Genomic DNA, 9,221 nt, shown 5'->3' with positions numbered 1-9,221 from the left:
CTCTATAGAACTCCTTAGCCACTTGAACTATTTTATCCATATTAGTATTATTATTGCTAGTTTTGTCTCTTCGCGCATACATATGATTCTTGCCTATTCCTAGTTTCTTCTTCCCTGCTTGTAGGCTTCCTCCGGTCCTGAGAGCGTGCTCAAGTGTTTCCGTATTATACTCTCTTATGTCAGCTGTTTTACGCTTGTTGATTGACTTGGAAAGTTCTGCCAGTTCTATTCTAGTTGTAGGGTTAGAGGCTTTCATACATTGGCGTTTCTTAATCAGATCCTTAGTCTCCTGCGATAGCTTACCAGCATCCTGTCTAACCAAGTTACCACCGACTTCTATTGTACACTCCATAATGCTGCCCATAAGATTGTCGTTCATTACTTCAATACTAAGATCCTCTTCCTGAGTTAAAGCCCAATACCTGTTCTGCAGCTTGATCTGGAATTTCTGTATTTTTCCTGTTACCACCAACTTATTCATCGGCTTCTTATGTGCCAGTCTCTTCCTTTCCCTCTTGAAGTCTAGGCTAATTTGAGATCTTACCCGTCAGTCAGTGCAGCGCACCTAGCTGAGCACGTCCATGTAGTGTATGATGTTAGGGTTACGGCAGAATATAAGGTCTATTTCATTTCTAGTTTTGCCATTCGGGCTTCTCCAGGTCCACTTTCGGTTCGGCTATCGGTGATCCCGCTTGCGGAAGAAGGTATTCATGATCTGCAAAATACCATCCTGTTATGTTACTCGGTGCAAAACCACTCTTTGATACCGACTATGTCTTAGCTTTCCTGAAAGAAGTTGTGGTACATGTTATTAGCCCCATTAGTTCGTAGCACCTCCTCTCTTCAGAAGATGCTGCTGTGATAATTATATTGAATAGCACACGCCTCTAGGCCCTTGTGTTTCAAGGGCTCTGGCGAGGCAGTAGTGCTGTAAGCAATTTAGAATGTCGCATATTTTATATAGTACATCATTTTTTCTTAATGCATTTTTTTTCTTAATGCACGCCGAAAGGAAACCAAAGCCTAGTTCTATAAACGTTTATATGGGTTGAGAATTATAGACCTCGTAGATTTTTTGAAGACACTAGGTGTAATATTTCCAGAGCATTTACCATGGAATGAGCACAATCAATATATTAAAGGCAAAATACTTCATGTAGTTGACTAATTGCGCGCTTCAGGCACATTCTCGCCGTTGCAGTCAACCTTTTACACTAGGGCATTCGCTTATTCAGTATTGTGCCACTCAGTGGTTCACCGCGGGCGGCATACATCTTAGTTACACAAAAAAAGACAAGTTCGTTGTATTGGAAACGTTGCCTAAATGTACCCCACTAGAGAAAATTTTGCCATGCGCGCTTTCTTTGAGTGTTTCCTATGTATGATTACAAGCATAATATTTGTTAAAAATCTACTTTACACAACATTCAAAATATTTCTTCTTTGGGTGATCTGCAAGAGAAGACGGGTGCGAGGATAATTAGACATAAACAGCCCTACATGGTCCCTATTTCTGAGGCCTATTTCCTATTCGAACAGTTCTTACGTTACTCTGCACCCAGCCCATCAAATTACATATTCAAGGAAAACTGTGACTCTTACTTTCATAGCGGCAATTTTGTAACCAAGTCACTCCGCAAAAACAAATTGTCGCTGCAGTGAAAATGTGTGACACCGCAAGCATTTTATGCACTTCATGTTTTTCACTTGGATTATTTTCCCCATTGTAAATATTACATCAGTTCCAAGTATTACTGCTACGCAAGTTTAAGAAGTGTACGCAATTGAATTAACTGGAAATATTTTGCTTATTGTAAACATTACTTTTCTGTAAGTGTTTCTTACAATGTGTCGTTTATTGCGAAATATATAGAATGTACCCAAGCAGCACTGTTGCCATGTAACAAAGCGCCGCGACGTCGGTGAAGCCGAAGTCGCGGCCTTTCTTTTAACAGAAGAAAAATAAACTTTTAAACTGTTACATTAATCCGTTTTCCCTCCGAGCATGACCGACTACAATATCGGCCCATCGGTAACGGCATGCGCTCGAACAAGTCCAGGAATCAGGGACGTCTACTACTTTGGCAAAGCCGACTCTGGGGCGATGCGGTCCTGGTAGCTATATGGCAAGCGTCTTTTAAAAATCGATTGATGAGCAATGCACGATTTTCGGCAAATTGCACTTTAGGCCCTAAATCCCGACAACGGTCTCACCCTATTTGTGACATCTAGTTTAATTCCGCTGGCTGCATTTTTTTTTATGGTGGCGCGCTTTTGTAGACAGATTTAAAATGCATGACTTGCTTTTCACATGCTGACTGCAGTGCAGCGAGAGCTCGTCCGCCAACTGCACTCCCTGTGCATGTCCAACTGCACTCTGTGTGCATGTCCACTTTGGCTTTATTCCTCGCGCAAAAATTTTCGCCTGGGGCGCTTCTGTTCACTACTACGCGACGAAGCAGCACTACAGGAGCAAAATATGCCTCCGTCGTTGCATTGAAGGGAAAGGGTTCATGGGCTCGAATGTGCAGATATGATGCCCATCCGTTCCTAGATGTGCAAGAAAAGATGACAATGCCAGATCTTGCAACAAGCAGCGGGCCGAATTGCTTTATGGAATGGCAACCAAGCATTGAGGCCGCCTACGTGCGCTATATTTTCTAAAGTTTCGGCGTATGGTAAATTCTTTTATTTGGTATTCAGAAAGATAAACATTACCCTCTAGCTTAGCTTATAACACCCATAAATAATTACACTGAATTAATGAGCAATTAGCTAAGTAATTACGTGACAAAGCTTATTAATAGACTATACTGACTACTGATCACAAGCTACTTACCAACATACTATCTAAGTTATCTCGCTTTTACACAACTGTAATGTCACAAATATCAAATGAAATAATTGATCAATGAGGCCAACTGCAAACTAATATGCTGAAGTCAACTCTGATAATGAATCATCTATTTTACTGGTACAATGGCAGTTTTGATTTGTACACGTCGTTATTGGGGTCATTAACACTTCAATTCATTGCGCATTCTGGTTTACCATTGCTAAATATTAGCACCCAGTCTACCTTTCATATAGAATCGCCAGTGATATCAATCCAAAAGTCACTAAAGGAACATTTCTTTGGATACAGCTGCTCACCGATAATACCGGCTTATTAGTCATCAATAGCGATATGCTCAATTCGATGTTCTCGTATTTTGTACAGTATGGCTTAATGAAGATCAAATGAAAGATAATATAAACCTTGATAGTGAGTGAGTGAGTGAATAAACTTTTATTTGGTCCTGCAAAGCGCGATAAAACGCGCACCTGGCTAATCCCACGACGGGACTGACAGATCTAGTCTGCCGGCCCGATCGCGGGCGCGCTGGACGGCCAGGATTTGATCCTCAAAGACGGGACTTCGCAGGAGGGCGTCCCACTCTTCCTTGGTGAACTTCGGACCCAGCGACTCGCACTCCCAGAGCATATGAGGCAACGTAGCTACCTCACCACAGGCCACGCAAGAACAATTCGTATAAATCTCTGGATATATGCTATCAAGGGACGCCGGATTTGGGTACGAATTCGTTTGCAGAAGTCTTAGTGTGACCGCCTGCGGCCTGCTGAACTTGGAGTGAGGCGGGGGGAAAACCCTTCTCTCTAAGTAGAAGAATTTAGTTATTTCATTGTGTGTGAGAGGAGCGTCTCGGTGTCCGGGGAGAGAGTCGCCCGACCCGAGGGCAGCGCGGTCGGTAAAGCCACGCGCAGCCTCGTGGGCAGACTCGTTGAGGTTCAGAGGAACCCCGTCAATCGCCCCGACGTGTGCAGGGAACCAAAGGATCGAGTGCATGGAGGTGTTGCCGTGTTTGCCGCCTTTCAGAATTTGAACTACCTGCCGGGCTACCCGGCCTTTCTAGAATGCCGTGATGGCGGCTTTCGAATCGCTATACACCCTGTCTCTCCGACCGTCTTGCATGGCGAGTGCAATGGCCACTTGCTCGGCCACCTCTGGGTTCGTCGTCCGGACGGAAGCACAGTTGATAACTTTGCCCAGCGTGTCAACGACGGAAACCGCAAAAGCCTTGCCGTCTCGGTATGCAGCTGCGTCCACGAAGCTCGCTGCGATTTTGTCCCTGTTTACTTGCTTTAGCATATTCAATGCTCTTGCCTTGCGACGACCTGCGTTGTGAACGGGATGAACGTTGCGGGGCAAAGGGGCGACCACGATCTTCTCCCCTATTTCTCTGGGGATTTGGGTGTCTTCAGCCAAGTTCTTGGTTGGTGCGAGTCCGATCTCCTCGATGATACGCCTGCCAGCCGGCGTGGTGGACAGCCGAGTTAGCTGGGCCCGTTCCTGAGCCTCGGCTATCTCCTCCATGGTGTTGTGTATGCCGAGCCGAAGGAGGTCCTCTGTATGCGTTCTGACGGGCAGCCCGAGGGCTCTCTTGAAGAATTTTCTAATGAGGGCATTGAGCTTTTCCCGCTCGGCTCTGAGCCAGTTGTGCATGGCCACCGTGTAGGTGAAGTGAAACAGCACAAAGGCGTTGATGAGCCGAAACAGGTTGTCCTCCTTGAGATGTCTGACGATGTCTGTTCGTCACCCTTCGGACAAGGCGAAAAGCATTGTCAGTTTTCGCAATTATCTTGCGCAACGCAGTGCCGTTGCCGCCGCGTGATTCTATAAACATACCCAGGACTCTGATGGTGTCGACCCTGGGTATCGGGTCACCGCTCCGAGTGAACAGGTGAATGTCACTTTCCGAGACCGGTTTCCAGCCCTTGGGTCTGCGCCCTTTTTCTTTTCTATAAAGGAGAAGCTCAGATTTGGTCGGGGAGCATCTGAGTCCGGTGGGTAGCAGGTACTGCTCCGTGACGTCTACCGCCTCTTGCATGGCGCTTTCCACTTGCCCTTCGCTACCGCCGGTGCACCAGATGGTGATGTCGTCTGCGTAGATGGTGTGTTTGATACCTTCAACTTGGGCCAGATTCCTCGAGAGGCCGATCATGCAGATGTTGAAGAGTGCAGGAGAAATGACCGAGCCTTGCGGTGTGCCCCGTGGGCCCAGGAGTACCTCGTCGGAGACAAAGTCGCCGATCCGCAGCTTCGCTTTCCTCCCCGTCAGGAACGAACGGACCTAATTATATAGTCTGGGGCCCAGCTCGAGGTCTGCCACGGAGGCCAGAATGTATTCGTGGAGAACGTTGTCAAAGGCTTTCTCGAGGTCGAGTCCGAGCAGGGCCCTGGTGTCTCTGGTACTGCCGTCGATGATTTGATGTTTGATCATCTTCATGGCGTCCTGCGACGAGAGGCCGGCACGAAAGCCAATCATGTTGTGAGTATAGATGTTGTTATCTTCGAGATATCTGTTTAGTCTGTTGAGGACGACATGCTCCGCCACTTTCCCAACGCAGGAGGTGAGAGAGATCGGTCGGAGGTTGTCCACGTTCGGAGCCTTGCCGGGTTTGGGGATCAGGACGACGTTGGCGGTCTTCCATTGCTCTGGGACGCTGCCGTTTTTCCAGGTTTCGTTGATCTTCTCGGTGAGGTATGCGATCGAACCGTCGTCAAGGTTCCGCAGCATCTTGTTGGTGATTCTGTCGGCACCTGGCGCACACTTCCCCTTGAGCGCGAAAATGGCTTGCCTAATTTCCCCCACGGTAAAGTCTTCCTCCAATTCCGGATGGCTTGGGCCGAGGTAGTCAGGAAACCGGTCTTCCTCGTTTCCACGCTTTATGGGAAGGTATTTCTCCATGAGCTTGGCAACCAGCTCGTCCAGGGAACAGGATGTGGTAGCTTCGTGCAGGGCTCTGGCGAGCGTGTGTCTCTGACTGGATCTGGTGCTGCCCTCGTCGAGGAGATGTTTAAGCATGCCCCAGGACTTGCCGTTACGCATCTGCCCGTCTATCGAGTCACAGACCTCGTCCCATTGCTGCTTGCCGAGGGTCCGACAGTGATCTTCGATGGCCTTGTTAAGCTCGGAGATCTTTTTCCTCAATCTTCGGTTAAACCTTTGTCCCTTCCATCTTAGAAGCAGCGCCTGCTTGGCCTCGATCAGATGGGCCAGCCTACTGTCCATCTTTTCTACCTCCAGGTCGCTGACGATCTTCTTAGTGGATGACTCGGCGTCACTCTTGATTCGCTCGCACCAATCTTCCAGGTCTTGATACCTTGATACAAATATTTCAACTAAGAGGTAGTAGGACCGCGTCACTTGCAATCACCAATCACTTTGTTTAGTATGGCAGTGGTAGCTTTCATTCGCGCACGTCATTAGCATCAATCAAAAAGTAACTGCATTAGTGTCTTAGCTACCATTATTACTAATCATGCCGAGTCATCAGTGATCAATAGTGATACTTGCGTTTAATGTGCTCGTACTTCTCAGCAGCATATCGCGCCATTGAAATCAAACGCAAAGTTATAAAAATGGTAATTCAAATATTATTTCTAGGAGATGGTAGCATGAGCCACTGGCGATAAAGAATCGTTTTGTTTAGTATGACAGTGGTACTCTCCTTTCTTTCATTGTCATTTCTTTGAATCAATTTCATTAAACTTCATTTTCTGATTACATAACAGACATGGTCAAAATACTGGCGATCACTAGAGATTAATTACGTGTTCTCGCCTATTTACAAATCTAAACTTTATAGATATCAAACAAAATGTGATTTAAAGGCTAACTCAACTGGGATAATTAGAAACAGAGAAGTCTGAGGCACACGTGATTACAAAACACTTTTTACTATGATTGTCCTTAGTTTTCGCGTTGTCGTTGGGTAGGACTAATGTCAATAAAGCTGTTGGGTGAACAATTTTACGAATGCCGAGAGTTACTAGTGATGGTGATACTGCTAGTTTTCTGTCGTCGGGTATATACAACGCATAACTTTACGGGCATCAAGTGAAGAATTGGAAAATTGCATTTCTGCTGTGGCAGTCGTTCAGTTACAGCAGTCGTTCGTCCTCGTCGCCAGTGGAAACTCTTGAAATGAAAGAGAAGCTGACTAATATTCCGAGTAACGCCTAGTAGATAGTGATCACTAATAATATTGAGCATTTCAATATTTTTGGAATATTACACAGCATTGCCCACAGATATCATTTGAAGATTCAATGAGTGGCTAATTCATATCGGATAAAAGAAAATGGCGCGTCAGCAAGGAGCCGCAACACGCAGCATGCCTCGCACTGATTGATGTCAGCAGAACGTCACCTCGAGATACGCGGCTATGCACGTGTGGAAGCCCTCAGTTTCTTTCTCGCGAGCTCTGATAGCCGAATTCCGCCATGCCCCAGTTCCGCAAGCATTCGCGTTTCGTTTCCGCATCCAAAAAATGAAATGCCATGCACTTATATTTAGTACAGAGATCTGGCTCGAATAGCCCAGTTCAATAAGCCAGCCCAAATAAAAGTTTAGAATGTATTTATGAGAGGTGTATGGTTAAATAGTTAGCAATTGCTTCGTATCACCTGTAACACGTGGTAGCAATGTCTCTAAACGAAACATCGCCTTGTTTCAAAGCGGGTAATTCTAAATACTACTGGAACTCATCACGGAAACACCCTGTACCGGCTCACACGCAGCAGCAGCAGCAGCATTACTACTACTAGTAGTAGTAGTAGCAAACTAGTAGACCTCAGTCCAGAGTCCCATTTGCTTCTGCTGTCTGGCTGGCCAGGTCAATCAGGCATCGCTGGTCGTGCCAAGGTTGTGCTGGAAAGAGGGGCTTCCCACTGGGATGGGGAGGCGTTGGGTATTGCAGGAACGCCGGGTGGTTTGGAGCATTCCCACGTAGAACAGTAGAGGTTTGAGTATCCTCCACAGAAAGGACGTTTGTCGGGACACTCGGTAGGGTAAAATGTGTGGTGGAAATTAAAGCTGGGCAACGTATTAGTTTGTAGCTGGTGCCAAGCAGTTGCATCTGCACGGTTTAGTGTCACGTGGGTTGGAGGGGACGTTCTACGGTATAGTGTGTAGTGTTGTAGTATATGCGTGTACGTAAGTGGTATCTTTTCCATATTATCTAGGTTCGACTGGCCTCTCAGCGGCGCCTGGAGGGTAAGGCCTCCTCGGGCAGTCGCATGAACGCACTCATTGCCAGGGAGAGATGCATTACCAGGTGTCCAAACCAGGTGAACTAGGGGGCTGTGTTGGTTCTCGCGTGGCATTTTATGAGCCGTCGAGGAAATCCGACCTTGTGCGTAGTTTCGACATGCTTGCTCGGAATCTGTAAGAATATATAAGATCTTCTCCGAGCTTGAGCGCTGATGGCGAAAGCTATGGCACATTCTTCCGCTTCCGTGCAGTTGGCGGTCCGTATTGTTGCTGATAATACTGTTTCGCCCCTCCAGTCGGCAAGCGCTACTTAAGCTGTAATGTCGGGGTAGCACGCGTCGTCTGTATAGGTGTCACGGTCGTTGCCGTATGCTCGGTGCACTGCCATTGTACGTGCAGCGCGTCTACTTTTATGGTGTTCGGGGTGCATATTCGGAGGTATGGGGGCTGCTGTAATGTTTTCTCTGACGTTTGGTGTGATTGACAGAGGCTCGCGGGGGGGGGCGAACTCTGATGTTGGGTATCGTAATTGTCTGAGTACGTGAATAGCGGTCTATGTGTGTTTTAGTCGTTCAATCGTATTGACTTGCTGAGCTTCGATTAATTCGGCCATGGTGCTCTGCAAACCAAACTGTAATAGTTTGACTGTTGAGGTGTATGTAGGAAGGCCTGTCGCCCTTTTCACCGGTGTGCGCTTGGGGTAGTCTAGTTGGTCTGTTTGTTTTTGGGTGAGTCCGTGGTAAAGTGCGTGATAGAAAATGCGGTTACGATTAAGGCGCGTATGATGCGCATGTCGTCGGATTCGTTTAGGCCGAGACGGAGGTTGGTGACAATACGGATCATGTGGGCTACCTAATTAATTTGTTTCTTCAGCAGCGTCAGAGTATATGTCGTCTTCGGCTTGGCTTGGACGTGGAGTCCCAGTAACCGTAATTTGTTTACCTTATTTACAGGTTCACCCTTCAAAATCATCGTTATCTCAGGCGGTAGGTGATCTTTCCTTTGGAGTTTTTTACACTAAGCAGTTCTGACTTTTGAGCTGCGCACGTAAGTCCTCCTGATTGTGCATATTGCTGGGAGACGCGCGCTACTGCTTGTAGTGCGTCCTCTATTTCAACATCTAAGCCACTGGTGGCCCAGATGGTGATGCCATCAGCATAAAAC

The sequence above is a fragment of the Dermacentor albipictus genome, chromosome 1, assembly GCF_038994185.2.
Source record: "Dermacentor albipictus isolate Rhodes 1998 colony chromosome 1, USDA_Dalb.pri_finalv2, whole genome shotgun sequence".
Lineage (NCBI taxonomy): Eukaryota > Metazoa > Arthropoda > Arachnida > Ixodida > Ixodidae > Dermacentor > Dermacentor albipictus.
The sequence above is the reverse complement of the archived record's forward strand: the minus strand, read 5'-3'. Positions refer to the sequence as shown.